This window comes from Chinchilla lanigera, unplaced genomic scaffold, assembly GCF_000276665.1.
Source record: "Chinchilla lanigera isolate Chin_1 unplaced genomic scaffold, ChiLan1.0 scaffold00002, whole genome shotgun sequence".
Lineage (NCBI taxonomy): Eukaryota > Metazoa > Chordata > Mammalia > Rodentia > Chinchillidae > Chinchilla > Chinchilla lanigera.
In genome coordinates this window covers 43,920,484-43,947,551 of record NW_004955403.1, presented here as the reverse complement: position 1 = coordinate 43,947,551, position 27,068 = coordinate 43,920,484, and the positions used below count along the sequence as shown (strand labels likewise).

Below are 27,068 nucleotides of genomic sequence, written 5' to 3'. Positions count from 1 at the left end.
ATGTGAGACACTGGGATTTTGATTGTGAGTTTATTAATCCTGTAGGTCAATTTGAAAAGAATTAATATTTTAGAATATCAAGCCTTCTGATCTATGGTGAACCTGACATATTTCAGTATTCATTTAGAATCTCTTTATTTTATCATAGTAATATCTCACAGTGGTCAGTGTGGAGGTCATGTATAACTCTATGTTTATTCCCAGGCATACACATTCTGTACATGGTATGTTTTTTTTTAAGAGAAAAGAACAAAAAGAAAATAACAAAAACAAAACAACACAAAAACCATTTAAAAAAGATACAGAATTCCAAATAAGGTGATAGGAAATTTACAATTGTTGTTGTATTATTTATCATTATCTTCAAAGTAGTTGCTCAAATTACCAAGTAGAGGCATGCAAGATTTTTTTTTTCTGGTACGGGGAATCGAACTCATGACCTTGTGATTGCCAGGCAGGCGCTGTGCTGCTGAGCTAAATCCCCAGCCCCGGCATGCAAAATTGATCAAACAATTAAACATTAACTTCCTTTCAATAAACCAATAGAAATTAGTAGTACAATTATCTTAGCTATCTTGTGTGTGTATATATATTTTTCCCTTCCTTCTTTCTTTCTTTTCTCCTTTCCCTAATCCTAGTTCTTTCCTATTGAGCAGTTTCTTTCCCTTTCACGATGTCTATTGTACCTTTCAGGTTTACTTATTCTTTCAGGTTCTTACACTAGGCAGACAGTATGGTGTTTACACATGCAAGTCTGATTTACTGCGCTTATGAGTATGGTCTCTAGTTGCATCCATTTACCTATAAAAGCCTCGAGTTTGTCTTTTCACAGTTTCTTTTTCCATTTATTTTTTCATAGTACATGAAAGTGCAGTTATTTTTTAAATGTTGACCTTGTATCCAGAGACCTTATTGTGTTTACTGTGAGGATTAAGCTGGTGGGTAAGCAGGACTCACTGACCCTTACCTGTGCACAAAAAAGCAGGAGGGCAGGGACGAGTTCACTACTGAAGGAAGACTTGAGGTGGGCAGCCCTCAAGAAATACACCTCGAATGGACCTTCGAGAGGTTCTGAAACAGGAATGTAGTTTGTGAAACCCTTTGACATTCACCGTGTCATTGATCCTTATCCTTCGGGATCACTGCACGTTATTTTCAGAGATAAACAAAAAGGCATCAAGAGACATGGTCAAGGTCATCCCTTGAGAGGAAGTACATATGTGGTGAAATAGCTTTGGAACACTGCCTTTTGTTTTTCAGCTTCTGGAGAGGTTTTCGGAGACTATCAGATAGCAGAGTGGGTCTCCAGGATATAAGCCACGGGAGCAGGGCAAGGTTATCTGAAAGTAGTGACCTTCACATTGAGAAATTGCTGGGACTGGCCTGTGTGCAGAATGGCTGGAGGCAGGGGAGGCCAGTGGGACATCTGAGGGGTTGTCACTCCACCGGAGTACGAGGTGACATATGTCCTGAGAAGTGGACAGGGAGCAGGGAGGTGGATATGAACAAATGCCAGAGGGCAGGAGCCCAGAAAGTGGCTCAGGTCCTCAGGTCCTCAGGTTCCCTGGGACAACACACACACACACACACACACACACACACACACACACACACACACCTGACATTGAGAATGTTGCTTTGGGACTTTGGGTCCTCAGTTCTCCATTTTAAAGAAAGTGAAATGAGTCTTTTACCTTTTCTCAGCCAACCTCATGATTAAAACGAAGCCAATAAATTTTTGTTTTTGTGTTTGTTTTTTGTTTTTTGCTTTTTGTTTTTGAGACAGGGTCTCGCTATGCAGTTCAGGCTGGCCTTGAGCTCACTTTGTAGCCCAGGCTGGTCTTGAACTTGCAACGATCCTCCTGCCTCAGCCTCCCGAGTGGTGGGATTACAGGTGTGCGCCACCATGCCTGGCGTGCCAATAAACTGTTTAACTTGTGTCCTCTGCCCTCCCCACTGAGGGCTCAGGTCTGAGCTGCAGCCACGTCCTCTTATGCGGCCTCCCAGAGGTGGCCGCTTTGGTCAGTGCCACCCTGTCACTCCAGCCCTTTTGTCCCATGATTCCTCTCCATGGCTCCTGTCTAGCCTTGAACTTGACAGTGAGGGCTCACTCACCAACTCCTTTCTCTCTTTTTAAGGTGGGCTCGGTCACTGATCTCACCAGCACCTCCCAAAGTGTCTGCACTGGAAGGAGCTGCTGCTGCTGCCCGTGAGCAGGTGATACAGGAAGCCCCAGAGAGATGACTCTCAGAAGGCCTCACACCTGGCTGGTGGCACAGTGGAACAAACCCAGGATGCCCACTGTCATTGCTTCCCCATGGTCACAAAAGAGGGGCTGGGGCATCTATAGCTGGAGCCACTCTGAGGTTGCCTGTACATTTGGCCCAGGGATCTGTGGGTTCTGCATCCATGGCCTCAACCATTGTGGATCAAAATACTTGGGGAAAGACTGTGTCTGTTCTGCCTTGTAGTCTAGGGCTGTACCACCCTGAGTGCGCCTGATCTTGTCTGTGCTGTCTTGTAACTTTTCTTCATCTCACTATTCCTCAAATATAGTCCAGCAACCACTTACATAATACTTTCATTGTATTAAGTATTGTAATTAATTTAGAGAAACTTTAAAGTGTCAAGTTTAAGGGAAGGCGTGCACAAGTTATAAGTAAATATACCACTTTATAGAGGGACCTGAGCATGAGCAAATTTTGGAATTCCAGGAGTCCTAGAACTTACCCCCACTGGTACTCAGGGACTATTGTGTTTAGTTGGTATTACAACTGTTGTCCTGAAAGGATTTCATCGATCCCACAATGGAAGGAAGTGCAACTTCCAGATTCTCTACTTCCTCCTCTTCCTCTGCATATGGAGAGCCAGATTCTGGGGCAGGCAGGATGTCGCAGCTGCTCAGGCCAGATGTACTTTGGGAACAGCTGGGCAGACAGTTTCTCTTCTGTGGCCTGGAATTACAGCCTGCTGACCCACGTCCTTGCACCCTTATCCCAGCCATGCCAGTGTCTCAGCAGTCTCTCCACACTCTGTCCTTGTTGCAAGGTGCCCGTCAGCAGCAGCCCTGCACTCATCTAGAATGGGCCCTGTGTCTCCCCTGAGCAGCCAGGGGTGTGGGAAGAAATGAAGTCGACTTGGAAAAGACTCTCCATGTGAACTGTGGAAACCACGATGGCTATGTCTCAGTCTTTTCTGATTGCTATTAAAATACACTATGGACTGGGGACCTTATAGACAACAGAAACGTGTGACTCACAGTTCTGAATGCTGAGAAGTCTAAGACGAAGGTGCTGACAGATTCAGTGTTTGTTGGGGCCCAGATCTAGTTCATTGAAGGTGTCTTCTTGCAGTGAGTGTGCCCACATGGTGGGAGGGACAGAGATACCCTCTCTACATAAACAGCTCGCATTCATGAGGGCGCTACCCAAAGGCCCTAATCACATGAATGGTCAGGTTTTAACAAATGAATCTTGGGTGGACTTAAACATGCAGCCAGTAGCAAGCTACAACCCCTTCTTCCTGACACACAGGTCCAAAGGGGTCTGAGCAGCCACGAGATAGCTCTGAGACTCCTGGAGAGGAGGGCTCCGCACCCCCCAGAACCTTTCTCCACACTATGCTTGACCCCGAGGGTGGGGTGGGGGTGATGTGGAAGGGAAACCATATTCTGTTTATTTATTTATTTTTGGTTTTTTGTTTGTTTGTTTGTTTTGTTTTTTTGTTTTTTTCCGGTACAGGGAATCGAACTCACGACCTTGCGCTTGCCAGGGAGGCGCTGTGCCGCTGAGCTAAATCCCCAGCTCCCCCATATTCTATTTAAATTAAATGGAATTTACATTTACTGAGCACCTACCCTTGTGCTAGAGGCTGTTTTAAACACTTTGCATGTGCTATCATGCCATCTGATCTAATCTGTAGGAAAACCCAATGGTTTTTCACCAGGGGGGATTTTTTATTCCGCAGGGAATATTTAGCAGCATATAGGAAAAAACATTTTTTTGGAAACAGGATCTCTCTGTGTAGTTCAGGACGGTCTCAAAGTTGCCATCCTCCTGCCTCAAGGACTGTGGTATCAGGTGTGTACCAGCACACCTGGCTGTAGAGACTTTGATTTAGTTAGTTGGCTAGTTAGTGCAGACAGTACATAACGGTTATATTCATTGTGGGGCAGTGGTACATGCACATAACACATCTTAATTCTTTCTTTTAATCCCTTTCTCCCTCACTTCCCTCCATGTCTGGGTCACCTTCTCTTCTGCGAAAGTTCCAGCTCCCTGCAATTTATTTATTTAGTAGTATTGGAGATTGAACTCAGGACCTTCTCACTGAACTACATCCCGAGCCCCTTTTATTTTATTTTGAGGTAGGGTCTTGCTAAATCACTAAGTTGCCCAGGCTAGACTTGAGTTTGCTGTCGTCCTGCCTCAGCCCCCAGATTGCTGGGATGACAGGCATGTGCAGGCACACCTGGATTTCGAGAGACATTTTTAAACAACACAACTACGATACCAAGGAGAAGGAGGGGCATGAGTGGATGTCGCTGGCCTCTAGTGTGTAGAGACCAGGGATACTGCTAATGTCCTGTACACACTGCAGCCCCCTACAGCACAGAAGTCATGGTAGTCATAGTCACGTGCCGTTACATTGGCGGTATATTCTGAGAAATGTGTGCGTAGGTGATTCATCTGTATGTGCTCACATCCGCTGAGAAGTACAGGTCAGTCGCTCTGCATGGCCTCTTGAGACAGTCCTAAAATGTGAACACAGCACATGGGAGGCTGCTGCTGGCGTAACACAGCACACTGTTGTACAGCAAAATGCTTTGTATCAGTAGAAGGCGTATACTCTAAAATACTGATAAAGGGTTCGTATAATAAATGTACAAACCAATCGGTCACTTAGTCTCATGATGAAGTATTCTGTACTGCGTAGTTGTATGTGCTGTGCTTTCGTATGACAGATAACAGTAGGTTTGTTTCCATCAGCGACACCATAGACACATCAGTGACATGTTATACTGCATCGTTAGTGTTAGGACATCACTAGGCAGTAAGAATTTGTCGGCTCCATTACAATATTGTTGTGGGACCACTATTGTATATGTGGTCCAAGGTTGGCCAAAATATTGGGGTTTTTTTGTCGTTGTTTTGTTGTAGTACTTTGGATTAAACCCAGCGCCTTCAAAATGAGCTAGATTCGCAACTCTTACTTTTCATTTTGAGACCGGGTCTTGTTGACTTGCTAGGCTGAAACTTGCAGTCCTCCTGTCTCAGGCTCCCAGAGTGCTGGAACTACATGCATGCGCCACCAACCCCAACTCAAAGTTGAGAGTTACGTGGCTGAGAGAGGGGATGCAGCCCAATTTGTCAGCCACACTGAAGCACAATTTACAAATGCACAGAGAAAAGCTGTAGTTGGAAGCAGTTAAGTAGCCTCCCCTAGGCTCTATCAGTACGGGTTTGTTTGCTCACAACATGCCTTTTGGGAGCGGCTGCCCCCCAGCGCTGCACAGCTGCAGGCCCAGGAAGCCCTGCAGGTCCAGGGAATAGCTGCTAAGGCAAAGGCCTTTCCCACCAGTGCTCTGCATGGTTACAGAGCCATGAGCACCCCTTCTCCTGTCCCAAATTTGAAATCTCGTTTGACTAGTTACAATCTGTGTGTGTAGCCAGTAATCCCAGCACTAGGGAGGCTGAGACAGGAGGACCATGTATTCCAGGCCAGTCTAGGCTACATACCTAGTTCAAATCTAGCCTGGACTACATCGTGAGATCTTGTCTCAAAACAATAATAAAAGCACTGCACATCCTGAAGGGCTTTGCAAGTTCTAGGAGTATTGCTAAGAAGTCTGCAGGTATCGAGGAGCAGTAGGAAAATAGACTGTAATGATAGTCTTCCACCATCCTTCCTTAGCACTTTTCTCCCTTAGCTCTTTTTATGGTCTTTCTTTTGCTCTGCTTCCTCTGGTGACTTGCTTCATAGTCCTAACAGCCATCTTGTCAACCATCGCCTTAACATTGCTGAAAAGACGCTATTCCTCTTGAGTTGCTCAGAAAGAACACCTATTCTGCCTGCCATTGCAGGCACTCAGCTCCTAAGCAATGATTTGAGAGAATATATAAGCAAGGCATGAGCTGCAGACAGCAGCAGAGCTGGCTGGTTGGAGCAGCAGTCAGTGTGGGGAGAAGACAGATGTCTGGAGGAACTTACTACAGAGCCGTCTTCTGGAGAGCTTTGAACGCCAGGCAGGGTGTAGCTCCAGATGGGCTGGTTCTGGGAAGGCTGGGAAGGGCAGCACTGTCTTGTCACTGACAGTGCTTTAAAGAATGGAGTGGCCAGGATTGCTGGGCGCCTCCCTGCTCCCTGCTCTGCTGCGGCCACCATTCTCCCACTCTCCCACTCTGCCAGTGGTTCTTGAAATAACATTAGTGCAGTAGACTCCCCAGCCATTAGGGGGGAGGGCAGTTCTCATGCAGGCAGTGCTACCCTTTCTTTCAAGTGTCCTCATGGCTAATGGGACCTGGGGTCTAAACACATGTGCACGTGCCCTGGCAGAAGTGGCAAAGGGGAGAATTACCCCCATGAATGTCAGTGAATGGGCAGGAACAATGAACTACAGTGAATGCACCAGTTGTAAGGGGCCTTTCACAAGGCCTGAATGGCAAGCGAGCTCCCCAGGAAGGGTGCCAGCCGGGACATTATGCGCATCCAGAAATCCGGAGGATGCAAGGCTGCAGGAGGAGCTGAAGTTCCTCCAATTAGCAGGATGACTGGGCAGAGGAAGCAGAAGGGAGCGTCCCTTACTATGCCACGCTCCAAGGTCAGCCAGTTCTTTCCAAGAAAGGCTGAAAACAGGAGGAAAACTCAAGCTGTCTTTTCTCTGAATAAACTTGGAGGTTAGGATGGTGCCTAGGGGAATCCTGGCTTCTGGAGATGGTCTAAGGGCTCCTCTCTGTCAGTGGCACTTATCTTTTTAAGACTGGAGCGTAAATCAGGAATTTTCCTGTGAATCAGGAAAAGGAAACTCTGGGGTAGTTGGTGCAATTCCTGAGGCCACAGGTAGTATCTGCCTTTTTAAATTTTTCTAATAGCCTCCCACTAACATTTCTTCTCATCTCTCTGGGTCTCCCTGGCTCCTCTCCCTCCCTCTCTGGACAGTTTAGCTGGGTATATGGAGGCAAATAAACCAGTGTTCATCTTCAAGAAGCGCACAGAGAGGAATGGGTGGATAAAAAACAAACTACATAAGAAATAGGATGTGGTCAGTGATGTGAAAATATCAGGCCTCTATTGAGAAACATCACACAAAGCAGCAAGGAAAACATAAGAAGCTTTCCTCAAGCAAGTAATATTTGACCGGGATTGGGCTCAAGGAGGAGATTCTCAGTTGAGCCCACAGCCTGAGCAAAGCTTTCAGGGTGTTGGACACTTAAAGTAGCACAGAAAGAAAATGATGAGAATTGGTGAAAGGAAAGAGACTGTACAGAGCTGGGCAGAGAGTTGGAATCCAGGCTGAGGAGGATAATGGGTATGCTGGGAGGAATGAGTGAGGTTCCAGGAGAGAAATTAGACAACTATTCTAGAGGAGAGGCTGATGGGAACCTCAAGTTGAAGTAACTGGGTCTGTTTTTTAGAAAGACAGCTTCTAGGTACTGCAGAGTAGAAGATGTTTAAGCAAGGAGAAATGTAAGGCAGGAAGTCTGTCCATCCATCCATCCATCCACCCACCTGGCCATCCATCCATCCATTCATCCATCCATCCATCCATCCATCCATCCATCCATCCAGCTATCCATCCATCCATCCATCCATCCATCCATCCATCCATCCGTCCATCCATCCACCTGTCCATCCATCCACCTATCCATCCGTCCATCCATCCACCTGTCCATCCATCCATCCATCCATCCATCCATCCATCCATCCATCCATCCACCTATCCATCCATCCATCCACCTGTCCATCCATCCATCCATCCGTCCATCCATCCACCTGTCCATCCATCCACCTATCCATCCATCCATCCATCCATCCATCCATCCATCCATCCATCCACCTATCCATCTGTCTATCCACCCACCCACCCGTCTATCCATCCATCCATACATACATACATATGTACATCCACCTATCCATCTGTCCATCCATCCATCCACCCACCCGTCCATCCTTCCATCCTTCTATCCTTCCATCCACCCAGTGAACATGTACTGAGTTCCCCTTGTGCCAGGTCCTGTGCTAGACGCAGGGCTGAGCACAGCAGCCTGCAGTGCACACATTTAATGGTCTGTCCCTGCACCCAGTACCTCCCCGGATTCCCTCCAGTATCAGGATTTCCAGACTCCGCACTGAGCCAGATTGGCAGTAGACATGGACAGCCCTGCTGGAAAATTGCCAGGATGCTGACAAATCCTGTTGTTTTAGATGCTGCACTAAATTCTTGGCTCTGTGCTGATAAAAACAGAGAGAAGGGTGCTTTTAGGACAATTCTCCACCACCTCCACTCTGGGGATTGCTGGGATGTTCTAGTGCCTTGCTTTCCTCCCTCCTATTCATAGAGTAAATTCCAACGTAAAAGTCAACAGCTAAAAGCCAAGCTCTTAGGCCATTTTTTTTGGTTGTGGGGTTGTCCTGTTAAAGTGGATGCCAAAGCCAGGTATGGTAGTATGTGCCTATAATCCCAGCACTGTGGGAGGCTGAGGCAGGAGATCATAAGTTTGAGCCCAGCCCAGGCAGTTTAGTCAGATCCTGTCTCAAAATAAAAAATAAAAGATGAGGGAAAGAAGCAAAGAAAGTGATAGCTAAGATAATTGTACTACTAGTTTCTGTTGGTTTATTGAAAGGAACAGTTAATGTTTAATTGTTTGATCAGTCTTGCATACCTATATCTGATAATCCGAGCAACTGCTTTGAAGATAACCACGAATAATACAGCAACCGTTGTTGGTTTCCTATCATCTTGTTTTGAAATTCTGTGTTGTTTTTAGAGTTTTGTGTTGTTTTGTTTTTATCTTTGTTTCTGTTATTTTGTTTTTGTGCTTTTCTCTTTGAAATAAAAAAAGAAAAAATATTAAAAAAAATTAAAAAGAGACATGTAGCTCAGTGTGGAGGATTTGGGTTCAATCCCCAGCACCGCGGAAAAATGCCAAAAGAGAGATAGGAGGATCAGAAGTTTGTGGCCAGCCTGTACAACTTAAGGAGACCTTTGTCCCAAAATAAATAGAAAGGCCTGTGGATGTAGTTCAGTGGTACAGCATAAGTGGTTTCCATCCCTGGTACCACAAACCAAGAAAATAGGGAATGCCATACATTTAATCCTAATGTCCAGTATCAAGAACATCTTTAATAGTTATATGTTCTTTGAATTATTGTATCTTCAGATGGCTCAACCAAAACAAATCTGCCCCAGGATTCTACTACTTCTTTATACACTGGAAATCTACTAAACATTTATCTTCTTTTTCCACTTGAAAATAGGGGTGGTGGAAGAATGGGCAGGTAGCTTAATAGACTTGTATTTTCTTTAAAATGTGCTCCAGGCTGGGGGTGTAGCTCAGTGATAGAGTGCCTGCCTAGCATTCAAGAGGTGTTACATTCAGTCCCTAGCACTGGATGGATGGGTGGGTGGGTGGATGGATGGATGGATGGGTGGGTGGGTGGAAATAGAGAGATAGATAGTGCTCCAGGCCTTGATGTCTTCGTTTCTGTAGGTGACTTGAATCTTTCCACTCATCCTGTGATGCACTGAATCCCACACCTTGCCACCCAGATCAGATGTCCATAACCAGCAGCTGTGATACAATCTCCACACTACATTCGCCTTACCCCCTGCTTTGGGGGTGCACCTCACCCTTTCTCTCAGCCCACTCCCCCTCCAGTCCCTCCATTTACATCTTGGCGCGCTCTCTCCCTGAGTCTGTTTGGTGGCTCCCTCTGCTGCCACCCACTGGACCTAGCAGCTCTTTGCAGCTCCCCCTCTCCCTCCCCCACTTCCCTGCACACTCTGGGACTCCCTCTGCTTCCCTCTCTTCCCTCCCTCTCTTCCTGTACACTCTCAGCCCTCTTCCTCCTGTACAGATCCTCCTGCAGCTCCATGTCCTAACCAGAGCTGCATGATAGACTTCAGGCTGGGGCGGGGTGGTGTGGGGATGCCCACCATGAGATGCACAGTTCTTCCTGCACCCAACGTAATGACTCAGCACTCCCTCCATGCACGGTATTCTTTGTTCCCGCCCACTCCGCTCCAAACGCAAGATCACACCTCTGAGAGGTAGCCCCTTCGAGACTCCCACGTGTGGCTACCGTCTCTTTTTCTCTGATCACGACACCCCAGGAAGCCACTAGGTCAGGTCAGGGGGTCATGAGAACTAATTCAATTTTCTTTCTTACAAATCCCAATTTCTCTGGCCTCAGTAGGTTTTACGGAAACTTTCCCCCTTACTGGTATTGAGGTCTTACGTCCCAGGAATTCCTGCAGCCCCAGAGAATCAGGACAGTGCCTGCTTTGGGCAGCCCAGATACTCTGGAGTGTGGAGTAGAGAAGACTCCACCAACAGGCCTGTGACTCCAGTGCCACACCTGCACTCCAGCAAGCTGTGTCATCCAGCCGCGATCGCATCTCCACGGGAGGAAGGTCTCACACATGCCTGCGCACTCCAGCATCCCTCAGCCCTAGCAATGTGCTCTGAGAAGGGTGCCACTGAGGCACAAGGGCCCACACAGAGAAACCTTCCCTGGCAAGTCCCTGGCAAGCTGGGACTACCTGGTATATTCCCGAAGAGGTCCCCTAGAGCAGGGGTTAGAATGAAAAAGTTTGAAAGTGCCTGTTTGTGGAAGCCCCACAGCATAAAATAGAAAACGATTTTTAACTATCCATTGATTCACAGACGTGTATTGACCCCTGGGCCAGGTACTAGCTCGAAGTTGGAAGTACAGTGGCGGGTAAAGCAAGGAGCTGCACTGTGGTGTGGTTAATGCCATTATAGCAGTGAGCAGAGAGGATGCCTTGCAGATATGTAGGACAAAGGACCACTTCCCAGGGGAAGCACTGTGGGGGCAAACCCCGGGACTCGGGCATCGGGAGCAGGGTAGGGAATCCAGGGAGGGTCGTGGAGAAAATGAGGCTTTACAGAACTCTGGTCAGTGAGAATGCACTGAGGGAGGGGTGGGGAGAGGGAGGGGAGGCAGCGATGTTACTGGATATGACAGTGCAAAGTCCAGTCCTGCAGGCCTTCTCATCTTGGTAGGAAATTTGGACCTCATTCTCTAGGTAGTAAGGAATCCTTGGGAGAACCTAGAAAAGCGCAAATAACAGGTCTATGCATATGCCAAGGGAAATGAGGTAACAGCATAGGCTAAGACAGTAGTGGTGGTGCTATAGGTGAAGGAGTAGTGAGACAGGACTTGGAGATGGTCAGATGCAGGGAGGAGGGAGAGGAAGGAACCAAACCCAAGCTGACCGGGCTTGGACAGCTTCTGGACCAGGCTTTTGGCTGGCTGCCAGCTGTGCCCTTCTCGGAGACAGGGAGCCCAGACGGAACAGCGTGGTGGGGGAAATGGGTGTGAGGGTTACTCCTGGTCTTCAACTGGACTGGCTTGAGGGACGCCTACAGAACTGGCAAAGCACACTTCTGGGTGTGCCCGGAGGGTGTCTCCGGAGGTACTTGGCTTGTGCGTCAGGTAACTGAAGGGAGAAGACTTACCCTGAATGTAGGCCACGCCCTTCTATCCGCAGGGGGCCAGCATGGAGAAAGAAGTGGGAAAAGCTCATGCATGTGAGTGCTCAGCGCTTCTTGGGCTGCTGCATTTTTGGCTACTGCCACCATCCATCAACATCAGACTCCGGATTCTTCCGCCTTTGGAGATGGCCACCAGTGGCTCTCGGAGGACTGGGGCTGTACCATTGGTCCCTGTTGTTCTGAGGCTTCCAGCTTCTTGGACTGAGCAGCTGCTGATTTTCCTGGCTGTCCCGCCTGCAGACAGCCACAGTGAAACTAGTCAGCCTCTGATCACTTGAACCAATATAATACATCCATATATATACGTATATATATAACAGAATAGTCTACAGAATCAATATATATGTCCTACTGATTGTTTCTATATATCACATGTTATATATAACTACATTGTATTATTTTATTAGATTTGGGCTGAAGGCCAGGAAGTCATGAACATTTGATGCTGCTGAAACCATGAGAAAGGGTTCAGCGGAGTAGGAGCAAGGGCCAGGGTCCAAGACAGACCCTGAATGAAGAGTAGTATCCTTGCTGACGGGATGAGAAAGGCCGAGGGACAGAGCAGCAGTGGCCAGGGAGGAGGAGGAGGAACACCAAGAGATCGTAGCGGCATCATTGTGGAGCCGAGGGAACTGCACTTGAGAGACAATGGAGTGAAAAAAAAGAGGGAGTAACTGGGAAGACTCATCTGATAACTACAAATGCACCTCAACTTTGAGTGAGGTTACTTTCTAGTAAGCCCACCATAAGTTCATAATATCACTCATTAAATACGCATTTAATACACCAAACCTACTGAGCGTCCCAGCATGCAGTGCACTGTATGACATAGGTTGTTTCTCCTGGTGATTGTGGGGATGACTGGGAGCTGCAGACCACTCTAACTACCAAGCCTCTCAAGAGAACGCTGGACCCGGCCCTGGTGGTACACACCTATAATTCTAGCACTCTGAGAGGCTGAAGCAGGAGGATTGTAAGTTAGCAGGACCTTGTCTCAAAATAAAAAATAAGAAGAGGGAAGCTAAGTGAAAAGGCTTTGGGTTCAGTCCTGAGTAACCCCCCCCCACATACACGGAAAGGGAGGAGGAGAGACGGAAAGAGAGGAAGGAGAAGGAGAGAGAAAGAAAGTGAAAATCAAAATTCAAGATGATGCAAACTATGGTTTCCACTACACGCAGACTACTTCACACCGTCACACTGTAAACTGAACTATCATAAGTTGAACCTTCCTATGGCAGGGCCACCTGCATTGAGAAGGCCTGTTGAATTTCACAGCGTCCCTGGAGAGCTGCTCTAGCCGTGGTGGAAGCCAGGCTGCTATGAATTGAAGAGGAGTGGGAAATGAGTAGGCAGCCATGGGAATATCACCTTCTGTCTCATGAACTTGGCCATGAACAAGAAAGACGGCGATTCCTGGAGAGAAAAATGGAGCTTAGGAGCTGGCGTGCTGCTTTTGAATGGGAAGACTTACGCATGCGCACTGGCAAGGGAAAACTGGAAAGCAAGAACTTCAAGAAACAGAAGGAAGAGAACATAACCTTAGAGCAAGCCCTTGAGAAGGCCAGTGCTCGGGATTCACACCGTGCTGGAAGGATTAGCCTGATTAAGGACAGATGTCGCTCTCATGGTGACAGACACATCAGAAGCAGAAGTCACTTCAGCTGCAGGTTTGTGAGTTCAGAGAAGCAGGGCAAGTTCCCTCCCATTGACTCTCCTGTACTCTGGGCTGTAGAGATGAAGTTGCCTGCAGGGAGCTCAGATACAGAGAGTGTCGGGCCCCTTAGAGAATAATGGAGATTGGACAGATAGGACCTGAGAAATAACGAAAGACAGCGGAAGTCCCTGTGAGCCAGGGGATTATGGTGCTTTCGTGTGCCCATCAGAAGCTCGGCTCAAGAAAGTTGACTATCTGGCCGGAAGTACATGAATCTAAGCAAGTCTATGGAGTCTGCCTGAAACCATAAAGTCTACACAGCGGGAGAAACCAGTGAGGGCTGGACCCAGGCAGGAAGGAGGTAGCACGTCAGGCAGGAGACAGTGACGTGAGCAAGGACAGAGAGGAGGGAAGAGGCTCTTGGAAAGGTGCTCAGGGATGCTGGCCAGCCAGGAAGTCGGCCTCGATGTCTGATGCAACCTTGACAGTGAGTGCCGTGACTGTCCTCTGCGTCATTCGGGAATCCAGCTTACTCAGTGTAGCTTGGAGTACCGGAGATAAGTGGGAAAGAAACTGCGCTTAGACCCAATCTTAAAGTCCCAATTTAATTTCATTTTCTGGTATGACTTTGTGACTCTAAAGGCAGACTGTGTACGGCTCCTGCTGGTGACTGCACTTGGTAAATGCTTAGTAAGTACTTGCATGTTGAACCAATGCACAGCGCACCCCGCAGCTCACCCTGCAGTGCAGGTCTCTGTCACAGAGCTGCTGCTGACCCAGGGCCTGGCAGGTGGCACTTGTGGTGCCTGCCCTGTTGGTTGCATCCATCCAGACCAGGGCCCAGCTTTCACCCTGCCTGCTCCTTGACGAGGCTGTGTCGGGGGAAGGAGGGCTCTGGCCTGGGAGCCAGAAGTCCTGGGTTTTAGAATCAGCTCCTGCAGCAGGGGCCCCTGGAACTCTGCATCTCCAGTAGAGTTTATAATACCTGTCTGTCCAGGGCTGTTGCGGGGACAGATGAAAGCACATGAGCTTATGGCACTCTTAGCATCACTGTAGGTAAAGCACCTGGCCAGGGGCCATGGAGCTGGGACTCTGTACTTCTAGTTGCTTCCTGGTTTCTTGACACTAAACTTTGAGGGGCGGGACGAGGAGCTGGGTGACATCAAACCTTCCTCTACCTCCTCACTGCTGGCCTGGCCCTATGGCAAGAAATATGTTGGTCTACTATGCCAAGTGACCATACATCTCCACTTGTATCTCTTGTCCTGGCATAATTAACACTAGTGACCTCTTTCACTTGCAAAAGCATCCAGGTCACCTGGTTACCTTGGTGACAAACCATGCTGTGTCCATAGCTCCTGTGTTCGTAGGAGAGCTGGAGTTTGCAAAATCAATGGCCTTGGTTGTGCACAGAGAAACAGGACTGTGTTCATGCTGCATGTGTACCCTGCTGGCCTCAGTCACTGCACCTTCCTGTGACCCTGAGAGGGAACTCCACAGCCAGTACAGGAAAGAGGGACGGTGCTGAGGGGAGATCCTATGCCCTGTGCTCTCTTCTGCCTGACTGTGGGGTCACAGGTTACAGTAGGCAAGCTGCTCAGGGTGTCCTTGAAGGGGTTTGTGTGCAAGGGGCACAGAGTTTTCATTTTGCAATTTGAAAGGACAGCTTAGCCCAAAAGGCATCTCAAAAGGTTTTTTTGTTTGTGTTTGTTTTTTAGTGATTGGAGATTGAACCCAGAGCTTTCACACTGAGCTACATCCCCAATCATTTTTTTAACCTACCCAGGCCGGGCTTGAACTTGCAATCCTCTTGCCTCCCAGACTGCTAAAATTGCAGGCCCAAGTCTCCACACCCGGCTCCTCAAAGGTTTTTGAAGTGTTTGCAACATTACCGAAGCAGCAACAATATTTTCCACCTCCTTCCCATACAAATTCTGGAATATGTCTGGGGCTTCCAGACATCAGAAGTGTCCTCAGCCCCTACTCCACCTTCACCTCCAACTTCATGAGCCCCAGATGGCTGGTTGGGGAGAAGGAAGGTAGGAGGGAGGGAGAGAGGGAGGGAAGAGGGAAGAAAGGAAGGAGGGAAGGAAGGAAGGAATGAAGAAAGGAAGGAAGGAAAGAAGGAAGGAAGGAAGGAAAGGAAGGAAGGAGAGGGTTTTCTTTCTGCACTGAGGGCAGCTAAGATTTCCTCCAGGTTTTCTACCCAGGGCCTGGATAGATGGGAAGGTTGAAAAGATGGGAGAGAACAGGAAGTGAGGACATACTCAGATAAAATGTGAGGCTTATGCAGCATTTCTGAGAATAGAAGACAAGATCTCTGCCCTCGGGGAGCTTATAAGGATACTTCAGGTCAGGCTGTGATCTGCAGAGTCCTAGAGGTATGGACAAAATACCAGAACAGCGGTTCTGAGGCTTTACCAGCATCACAGCCCTCGGCCCTGAGCCGGCCAGCTGTAGCCACCCTGTGCCTCCCCTTTCCCCAGACCCCAGGCAATGGAGGTTTGTCGTTGTGGACCTGACTTGTTAGTAGAAGAAAGCCAGGGGGACTGAGAGGAGCTTCTCCACCTGCCCTTTTCCCTGTGCACCTGCCAGAGGCTGCAGTGGGCCTTAGAGGCCATCCTTACCGAGGGAAGAGTGGTAGAAAGCTCCTGAGAGGCCAGGATGACGGCTTCGGAAGCATGACAGCTCAGCGTCACTGGGCGGGAAGCGCAGAAGGTCCAAGAGTGATGAAGAGTGCACTTGAGTGACCCTCAGGTCCCAGGCCCTCCACGTGGCTGTTTAGAGACTCTTCGTGCACCTCTGGCCCTGCCAGCTGGTAAGCCAGACCAGGATGGCTCACAGAGGCAGAGAGGGCAGAATGGGAGACTTGGGTGACAGTTGGGGGCCACCTTGCTGGGCCCGTAACTTCTGAAGAGGTTAACTGGCTCCGTGTCGGAAGGGTGGGGACCATGCCCTGGGATGAGGGAGTGCAGGGCGGCTATGGATGCACAGCAGGGGCTCAGAGCCCTGTCCTGAATGTGCGGCTCTGGTTCAGCACTGGAGCCAGCCCTGGAGGAGGAGGCGCGGTGAGAAGGCAGGGAGAGGTGACGTGGGAGTCACACTCCCCAGTCGGACACATCCGGTGGCACCAAGAGAAGTTGAAGCGGGACAGGGAGACTCAGGGAGCGGGCCAGCGTGCTGAGCTGCACAGACTCCCAGCGGATGGGCCCAGCACGGAGCACAGGAGCACGCACTCAGGAGCACGGAGAACACCAGGAACAAAGAAGCCACCAGCCTCGGTCATTTCCAGTGCTCACAGTAGTGGTCTGAGCTGTGCCTTCTGCCAGTTCTTGCCCAAACCTGGTCCCTACCACGCAACAGACACACACACACACACACACACACACACACACACACACACAGAGCACTCAACCGCGCATGCATCCTCTCTCTCTCTCTGTCCTTCTCTCTTCCTCTCTCTCTCCCCCCACTCTCTCTCAGTGGATGTGAAGGAGGAGACAGAGCAAGCAGGGCAGCAGAGAGCTTCTCTCCGACAGCACCTGCATCTGCACCCACCCCTCCCCACCCCGGCCTCTGCCCACCAGCTGGAGCGCTGCTAGCTCTTCCCTGTCCAAAGCAGAGCTCCGCCTGGGCTCTGGTAGGTGGCAGAGAGCTTCCTGCTTCTTTCTCCCTCCATCCCTTGCCACACCCTCACAGCAACCACACTTCCAAGCTCCAGTTTTCCCCAGATCGTTTTATAGAAAGACACCCCCATCACCTGGCCGCAGTCCCAGTTCATGGCTGAGATCAACCTGGAAGTCACAGGTGGTGGGGTACGGGTGGACACTTGGTTTCCCCTTTGGTCTGATCTGAGCCTTTTTAAAGCAGAGACTCAGCAGAGAGAGACGTTCCCACCCGCCAGCTTCCTCCTCCCTGTCCACAGTTATAGAAGACGTGAGTGGGAAGCACAGGGAGGAGCCCTAGCTCCGCTCCTGCTTTGCAGTGTGGCCTGGTGCAAGTCATCGAGGCTCTTCCCCCTGCACGGTCCCTTACAGTGCAGCATGGACCAAGCTCTCTCTTCTGCTGTTGACCTCCAAGGTCTCCTGCCTCTGCCCAGCAGGCAGACCATGGAGACAGGTCGACTGAGGAAGTGGCTGCTTCCATGAGGCCACTAATGGGCCCCAGTACCCTCTATTCAAAGGGTGCGGTTAGCAAGAGGCACCCTGGCATGTCCCTGCCTCTTGCTGGTGGGGTGAACTGCAGCGTGAGCTGGTGTATTTCCTCTACATGGGCGACATCAAAGAGGATTGTGGTGTAGACCTGGGGACAAGTAAATGAAGGCTCAGCATTTGGGGGAGAGGGAGCCAGCGGCAGAGCCATTCCTCAGTCAGAGACCCTCAGAGAATGTGAGACATGTCCCCTGCAAGTGGAGGTAGTCTGGCTTGCTAAACACTAACTACCAACTTTGGGTACCTGGAGCAGGCATGTCACAGAGCTAGCAGTATGTCACCACCTTCTCCTCCCAAGCCTGCAGCTGGCACGGCATGTTTTTCATGAGTCTTTCCCAAGTGAAGCTGAACTTGGCCTCAGAATACTGCAGGGAGCTGTAAAATTGGTAAGTAAGCAAAACCCTGTTTCATCGTCCTGCCCAAGACCCTCCTGGTTGTGGTGCTTCTTTACCCGGCCTCAGGTGTGAATCTTCACCTTCCAGGAGGAGCCCACTTACACTTCGCTGCAGGACAGGCAGGGCTTGGCTGGCAGGGGGTGGGGGGTGCATCTGGCCCCGACATCCTAGCTCCAGCTGCTCCTGGGCTCCTTGGGTCTGTCCTGGTGAGATGAGAAGGAGTCTAGCCAGATGCCCAGCCCTCCTCTGAAGACCTCACCCGCTTCCTCTCTGAAGATCTGAGTCTTGTCTGTTTGTCTATTGTGCTACTGGGGATAGAACCCAGAGAACTTCACACTGAGCTACAATCGCACCATTTTATTATTTTTTTATTGTGAGTCAGGGTCTTGCTAAGTTGCCCAGGCTGGATTTGGAACTTTGGATTCTCCTGCCTCAGCCTCCCAGAGTGCTGGGATCGCAGACATACACTGCCTTGCCCAGTTGAAGGCACAGTTCAGAAGTAGCTCCCTTGGCTGTTGCCGCTGCCCAGATCACAAGGCCCATGCCGAAGTCATGAATGTGCATGAGGCCGCCTTCTGCTCTTGCACGTGGGTGTCACCTGCACTCACACAGCAGGCTCAATATGCATGAGCTCTGCGGGTGACTGGGGCTTTATTTTTGGAAGGGGGAAGGGCAGGTCGGCCTTGGTGGGTAATCTTATTCCTGGGGAGAACTGTCAGTCAGCGCTGCTGAAACACAAGCTGCCCACCGGTAAGGAGGAAGGCTCAGCCCGCAGCTGGGCGCTGACAGCCCGCGCACAAAGGCTGCCAAGCAGAGTGGCTTTTGATTCTTCCCGGAGCAGTGGGAAGCGGAATTGCTTCCGATTATTCGCCCGGTGGAATGACTCAGCCTGCCAGCGATTGCCCTTTCACTTTCTGCCTTTCTTCCGAATCCAAGTGCTGTTAATTGAGTGCTGCGTGGGCCCGCTCCCAACCCACCAGCAACCTGCTCCCCTTTCGCACCTCGGCGCCTCAACCTCTGCGCGGCCGCCCACGCTCCCCCCCCAACCCGTCCTCCTCCATTCTTGCCTCTTCATTCACGCATTCGCTCAGAAAATGTGCACTGAGCGCTGCACATGGCGGCCCGCCGGAGCCGGGCCGAGATGATTAACTAGCTCAGAGGCTCACCCCTGCCCCGGCCCTGACCCCGCATCTATAGCCGCAGCACTCGGGAGGAGGGGTCAAGGACAGGAACACAAACGAGGGGAGGAACTGCAGATAAGCAAAGCTGAATCTGGCTAAGTATGGACTGGGGGGAGGGCGTAGGGGGGAGTCATAAAAGGGGACTCAATTAGCCCGCGGCACGTGCCCCATTCAGCCGCAGAGAGACCTCTGCCAGGAGCTGGCTGGGGCCCGCCCACCAGTCTGCTGCAGCCGGAGCCCCCAGCCCCAGCTGGCAGGCGCACTGGGGCTGTTCTCACATCCTTGCAAGCTCCAGCTGCCGTCCTGGTCCTGCTGGAAGAGAAGAGGCAGGTCTGCCTGGGGAGAAGGTCCGCAGGCGCTGTGCCCTATGAGCCTCGGAGAGGTGGGCGTGGGCGTTGACGTTGGCGTGGGGCTGGAGGCCTTTTCCTGAAAGACCTGTAGACCCGTGAGTGCTTTTAACTTGTGTGAAGAGCAAGTTCTAGCCTCTTTTCTGCTGCTTTGTCATTTCAGCAGGTTTGGTTGACATTTGCCTGTCCTGCCCTTAGAGTAGGCAAGCATTTTGATAATATCTGATTTCATGTAATCCCGACAGTGGCTCTGTGTTGTAGTGCCTGTGCTATCTGGCACCTAAGGAAGTAGAGGCGCTGAGAGGTTGGACCTCGGGCCATGGGACAAAGCAGGCCTTTCAACCTGTGACCCTCGTGCCTCCCTCCCAGCGACTTACAGCCTCCCAGCTACAGGCAGTGGGAACGGGCTCAGGAAGGGAGACGAGAATCCCAGCCTGGAGTGAGGGAGAACCAGAATTAGTTCCCTGCTAGTTCTCAGACGCCTGCCCAGCCTAGCTTCCCTGCACCCATCCTCCATCCACTGCGCGGGTCCTCGGGCAGAGCAGCAGCGCTGCACACCTGGGCACCCTGCAGCCAGAGAGGAAGAGGGCCCAGTGAAAGGACAGTGCCACAGACAGGGTGGCTCAAATAGCATCTCCTACCAGAGTGCCCGAGAAGTGGGGCAGAGGACATGGTAAGAACTTTCCCCTCCTTCTCTATGAAAAGAAAGATATAAAACCACTCAGATGCTGGGAATACAGAGAGACTGACTAACCAGGTAAACTCCTGAGCATCCCGTGCCTTCAGCTGGATTAGTGCTGCTGTTTAGACTCTGCTGATTTTGGTGAATGTGCCTGTCCTATCTCTCAGACACATCCTTGGAAAGTCTTAAGTCACGAAAGCTTGGTTAGAAACCAGATTTGGATTTTTTTTTTTTTTTTTTTGGAGGGGGGTTTTCTCCGGTACCGGGAACCGAACTCACGACCTTGCGCTTGCCAGGCAGGCGCTTTTGCCGCTGAGATAAATCCTCAGCCCCCAGATTTGGGTTTTGTAGACTCGGCTTCGGTGTGTGCCTGTTGTGAGACCCTGTGTAAGTCACATGTCCTCCCCCATGCCTCACCTTCCCATCTGAGACATACATCAGTAATCCCTGCGCTTCCCTGGGAGCTGATTAATTAAGACTATTTATTGAGCATCTGTTATGTTCTTAGCACTTGCTCAATGGTGTATGTGATACGAAGAAGCCTTAGTTCCATCTCCACCTTCAAAGAAGATGAAAGATAACTGCGGAGATGAACTGTCACCTTGAAAAGTTATGCAAGAGCCAGGTCAAGTGAGCCGAGCGCTAGGAGGCCACCCTGGGTCCAGAGTGAGCTTCCTGTTGTCAGTTCAGAATAGAGAAAGGAGAGTCAAGCTCACAAGTGGGCTACTTCTGCTCGTAGAGAGGAAGCTGAGGTTGTAGGATCAGACTCAAGCTCATGAGGGTCTTCCCCTGGTCTTCCCAGAGCTAGGTCTGATGCTTGCCCCTTGGTCTGCCCAAGGGACTGTGTGCACGGGTGGTGGGTGAAGGTGAAGTCCTCCTAGTTCCATAGATAGAACTGAGTAAAGAGGTTGGGTGGGGTCCCATGGCCAAGATTAGAAGCTCTCCTGGGCTGGCCATGCCACCCCGGAGGAAAGGAGCTGGAACAGAGCTCCGTCCCTCCCAGTAGCCACCAGCCATTCCTGGAGGCAGAGCAGCTCTCCCACCCTGCTGGGGTTCTCAAACCCCCAAGATAGTGTCGCTGATTGGAGCAGCACCATAAGCCCCGTGGGATGGAACCCTATTTGTATTAGCTGTGCACACATAGCCCCCCTTCCACACGGGGCCCAAGTGCCACTGTCGCAGGTAGTGGTCTCTCCTCTGTCCAGGAATGGAGCCTAGTTGGCCGTCTTACTGGTAACTACACAGAATGCTGGTGGCCAGACTGGCTTTTGAGCTGTGGCCCGAGGAAGTCCTTTCCCCACTCTGGACCTCAGCGCAGCCTGTACTGTGAAGGAGTTGGCCAAAGGAGCCCACAGCCCCACCTGGATCCCGTGTTATGGCCCAGTGTGCCGCAGGAGATGCTCCATCTGCATCTAGGCTGCTGTGGACAGGGGCGCTCCTCTGTCACCAACTTCCCTGCACAGCCAAAGCTCCTTCACCTCCACCATGCCCCACGCTCCCCACAAGCCCCCCGCCTCTGCTCTGTCAGCGGCATCTCAGGAGTAACGACACCAGCCAGCCTCTTTCCATCCCCAGGTGACAGAGCAAGTGTGATTTAGGGTCTCGCTAGCCTACTCCCCTACCTTCCTTTGATGCCTTAGCTAATATAGGGGGCTCAGACACCAGCTCTCCTGGGGGATTTTGATTTAAGGGAAAGGGCTTTAAAAACTAGACAGCTTCTAAGATCCCAACAAAATAAATCTTAGAAAAATTCCCAACTGTGTGGACCAGTAACCCTATACAGGAGAGGTTTAGCAACACAGTGGAAAGATCTGAGCAGGGTGGGATGGTGCTTCAGGGTATCATCTAGCAACCAGCGCTACCCCTGTCCATGTGAGCGGGTCCCAAATGTACAATAAGAGACTGAGTAAAGCAATCAGAGCTACAGATTGATGCATACAATGCAATACCATCTGTATAAAGTAAAAAAAAAAAAAAGAAAAAATATATAGTGATCATATAGGGTATGTTAAAATGTTTTATGACCCCAAAATATCCCCACCAAACTCATGAGCGTGTTCCCCACCAGGGAAAGCAATCGGGGTGGGGGTTGGGAAGGAGCAGAGAATGGGGATTTTGATTGTGAGATGTTTTATATCTGAAGCCAGTATCACATTGTAATAATTGTCAGTTCTGCATAGGGTGCTTGGTTGGTTTTTTCTTTTTTAATATATAAATATTTCAGCTTTTAAAAACTTTGTTAAACTAGGAGTGGAGGTGCACAACTGTAAGCCCAGCACCCTCTGAGGCAGGAAGATGACAACTTCAAGACCAGCCTGTGCAACTTAGGAAGACCCTGTCTCAAAATATAGAAAAAGGGATAGGAATGTAGCTCAGTGCTAAAGCCCTGGGTTCAATCCCCAATACTAAAATTACATTAAAAGTTTTCAAATGTAAACACAAGCAGGAAGGTGTAGTAATGGAGTGTTGGACCCTGGGTGAACCAAGAAGAGTTGCTGTGCCCTGATCCCGGTCCACCTAGCCGGGTGACCTTCCAGTCTGACTGCTTGGGGACCCCCTTGGACACTGATCGCAAAGCTGTCCGTGTCTTGGGAACTAGGGTAGCTGTACTTAAGAGTGTGGGACTAGGAGCTCTGGGGCCTGAGGCCACACCACTCATCGCCTTGGTTTTCACTTCCTGTCCTCTCTGCCATCTCTCCAGGCACAGAGAAACAGGGAGTTTAAAGTCAGGTCAGTAACCTTAGGTTGCCCGGAGTCCACTTTGGATTCCCCAGAGGAGTGAGCACATGTTCACGTTACTCAGACTTGGTCAGTGGAAGGGCGGGCATCAGGGCCAGACCCCTCAGAGGTCGTAGCCAAAATGTTGGAGGGGTGCGTTCCTCTGAGGAGGACTTGGATATGTCTCGTTACATTCTCAGGAGCTCTCACAAATCCAAAAGATGAAACAAACCCACATCATGCTTGGAAATGGCCAGAGAAGACACAAGGCTGTGCACAGGCAACGGGGAGAGCCCGGAACTCAGAAGAGTCCAGACAGACCGCTTGGCAACTCCATGCTTCTCCTCCCATGCTGTGGAAGGGATGATGAGAGGAATGTGTCCTATGGTATTGAGCCTTGGTTTCTTTTGGGAAGCAGAGTGCAGAATGGAGCAAGCAGGCAGGGTTCCCACCCAGGTTCCCACCAAGGGGATGGGAGCAGGAGCCACTCAAAAGCCTGGGAAAAAGGTCAAGTCTGCATCTGAATTCCCTGGGGTGAGGTTCCAAGAAGTGTGGCTGGGAAGGCAGAGACTTCCTTTGCCCCCCAAGCTCGGTGTCTGGGCTCAGGAGGAACTTGTGCAGGGGCTGCTCTGCTGCGCTTGCTGTGAGCGTCCCCGTCCTCCTTCCCTCCCCCTCTCCTGCTGCTCCGGCATCTCTGAGATCTGTACAGTGGCTGACTTTACCCCTCGCCCATAGGGATTGGCTTCCCAGGATTTAAGAGTGCCCCTGTCACCCTGCCCCTACAGGGGGCAGAGACAGCTATGGGTGGGGGTGGGTGGGAAGATTTAGGCTTGGGAGTCAGGCTGGGTCGCAGCCAAGCTTTCTTCAACGCTTTCTCCAAGTTCACCGTGAACAAGTCTAGACACTTAAAGGTGTTTAGCTTAGCTTCAGGGAATCCCAGAGTAACCACATAGCAGCTCTGAGTGTTAAGACTTGGGGGGTGGCTTGCAGGTATCTGGGGGTAAGAGACAGGAATGCTCTCCTGGAGACCAGAGGTGGCCGTCCTTGGGCCACTTGTCTCCTCTCTCTTCTCCTTTACTCTCAACACCCTTCGTCATCTCTCTCCCAACCCCTGAGCTCCCAGCAAGACCTTGTGCACACTAAGTGCCCCACACTGCTGCTCAGGAGAACGGCAGAGCTTGTGGTGACCCGAAACCTCACTGGCACTTGTCCACGAAGGAAATGAGGGCTGAGGGCAGCAGACTTTGATTTCTCCTCTACACTTTCTCTCCCCCGACCCTGGAGACTCACTTTACTTTCTTGGGACAGGAACCCAAACATCTCCAAGCCAGTCATCCCCAGCAGCGTACTGGAGCATGCAGAGGATAGCATTTGGGTCTGGGTTCAGATCCCTCGTTGGTCGCTGGTCAGTTGAGTGGGGCCTTGGCATTGAACCTCTCTGAGTTGGTGTCTGGTCTTACTTATTTTTGTTTTAGGAGCTATTGATGCAAAGTCTTTGCCATCACCAAGCTCATATTCTGGTGGAGATATACACAATGAACAATCCCCTTTAAAAATAAGCATGACAGGTTCAGGCAAGTAGTTTGTAGGAAATACATAGGTTGGTGTAATAGGAAGTAGTGGAGGAGCTTGGGCTTTTCTGCAGTATCCAGGGAAAGCCACCTTACCTAGGGAGGTGAGGCTGGAGGAGAGAAGGAAGGAGGAGAAAGAGGCAAGGGGAGAGGCAGGGCAGCAGCAGGTGTGAACGCTCTAGGTGGATGGGGAAGCGCTTTGTGTATCAGCACGTGTGCCAGCAGTGTAGACCAAGCGAGGAAGACCGGGACAGCAGTGAGTAAGACCCAGGGACCAAGCCCTGCTTGCTTGGGGCTCGCAGGGCGTGGGGTGGAGTCTGTTTTATGCTGACAGCTGTGAGAGACCTAAGGCTTTTCTTTGAGGTGCCACGGCCGGGACACTTGGATGAGTGTGATGAACAGGCGGGGAAAGGCTCCTGTGGTCACGTGAGAAGAGATGGCGGTGAAGCCACAGACCCACAAACAGATTCCTTTAGCGTGTGTGTTAGCTTTCCATCGCTGCCACAAAACACCTGAGAAAGTCAGTGTGAAGGAGCAAAGACTGATGGCCCGCCATCCACCCACAGTCGCCTGGCTTGGAGGGTTTGGGGGCTACCGTAAGACAGTCCGTGGTGGCAGAGCAAAGCACCTCAGCTCATGAGGGCCGAGAAGCAGAGACAGAAAGAGCAGGAGCATGTGAGCTGGGGCACGTTATGCCCTTCAAAGCCGTGCCCTCCCCGGCGACCCACTTCTCCAGCTAGGCTCCAGTGCCTAAAGTTTCCAGCGCCTCCCAACAGTGCGGTCCATTTGGGACCAGGCCTTCAGCACATGAGTTTTGGGCAGCATCCCTGATCAAGCTATAATGACGTGACTGCCTGACATCGCAGGTACACCCCATCTATGTCATGGGCCCCATGAAGGGGCCGCTTGTGTCTGCCCTTATGTTTGTCATGCACATCGTAGAGGATGAAGCCTGCCTGAGCATCCCGCTTTATTTCTGTTCGTGTGTTTCATCTCCTTACTGGTCCCATGGAAGCATGAATGTTTCCGTTTTGCAAGGAAGAAACCCCAGGGAGATTGATTTTTACACTGAAATCTGGCTGGCTGCATAGCCAGTGGCCCAGCCTGTGTATGTGTAGTGCTCACAAGTGGGGGGCCCCGGAGGTACAGTGAGGAGTCAGTCCAGGAGAGGCTTTTGGCCAAAAGCTGCTTCCCTGCATGGAACTTCCCTTCTAGGACCTCAGTGAGTTAGTGATCAGTGACCTGGGTGGACGAAGAGTGTGTTTTCTGTGCCCACTCTGAGGCTGGCAGAGGAGCCGTGTTCTAGGAAGGGCAGTGCAGGAATACAGCCCTGCAGAGCTGCTTTGCACAGAGGACCCGCACAGGAAAATACGCTGTGGGATTGAAGATCACATGGGGATGAGGAAGGGTGGTAGGGACACCCACTGGGCGAGGGGACACACGCCTATACTCCCAGCACTCTGGGAGGCGGAGCCAGGAAGAAACAAGTTTGAGTCTAGCCTGGACCACATGGTGACTTAGCAAGACCCTGTCTCAAAATAAAAAAGGTTGGGTGTATAGCTCCATGTGAAGGCCTTTGGTTCTATCCCTAGTACCATGAAAAAAAAAAAAAAGAATAGAAAAACTAGGCACCAATGGAAATATCCGCCACTTCCTGAGTGCTTGCTGTCTGTTATGCACCTGATTAAGCATAGCGGAGCCCTCACCTTGGTGTGGTATTTCACACGTTTCACCTAGTGATTCTAGGGGGTAGGCTTTGCTGTGTTTCCTTGAGTCCAAGAGGACCTTAATTTCATTAATGCTTTTCACACACTCAAAAACATAATTAAACTTACATGACCAAGTTTGGTTTGTATCATACTTGTACAAATGGAATGGATATCGCACTTCCTCATAACGCAGTTTCTTTACTCTTCAGCGTAACCGAGCAAGTTTGGGTCAGGATGGTGACAGTCTAAGAGGCTCTGGCTCTCTTTCAAGCTTGCTGTGATGTCCCTCTCCAGGACCCACTGGGGGCTTCTTTGGCCCTCTAAAGGACAACAGGATAACTTAGAGAACAGAGAGTGGGGCTGGGGATTTAGCTCAGCGGCACAGCGCCTGCCTGGCAAGCGCAAGGTCAGGAGTTTGATTCCTGGTACTGGAAGAAAAACAAACAAACAAAACAAAAAAAACCCAGATAGCACAGGTTCCTTCCACACCTCCTTTTAATTTTTAACTGGTAGTTCTTTTCCCTTTCTCTGGGCCACCGGTTGAGTGACTGGGAAATTTTGCCCTCTTCTGCCTGACACACCCACCTTCCTAGCTTTGGGAACCTAGCATTGCACAGAGGTGCTCCTAAACCCCAGCCACACGTGCGTGGAGTGAACATCCCGACTTAACTCCTCTCTGGGATGGACGAGGTGATTGTTAGCACTCTAAGCACTGACCACAGGAGGAGACTCTATTGTCTAAAAATTGTTGAGTGCATCTTAGAATTAGTTTGCAAAACTGGAGGTGAAAGATGTCAGGTATCTTCACCTCGCACGTCACAGCAGGCAGTGGTGGAATGGGAATCCAGCCCAGCCCGTCACG

The 27,068-nt window shown here is 50.5% G+C and overlaps 1 protein-coding gene across 4 annotated transcripts in view; it reads left to right on the top strand.

Moving 5' to 3' along the window:
• Positions 1 to 27,068, top strand: part of Lzts1 (leucine zipper, putative tumor suppressor 1) — a 53,244-nt gene that overhangs the window by 15,414 nt on the left and 10,762 nt on the right. Inside the window, exon 2 of one of the 4 annotated variants that reach the window (XM_013513647.1) lies at positions 23,127 to 23,313. The exons of the other annotated variants lie outside the window; for them this stretch is intronic. The gene's annotated coding sequence lies outside the window, so the exon portion shown is untranslated. The remainder of the gene's footprint in view (positions 1 to 23,126; positions 23,314 to 27,068) is intronic. 4 annotated transcript variants of the gene reach the window in all.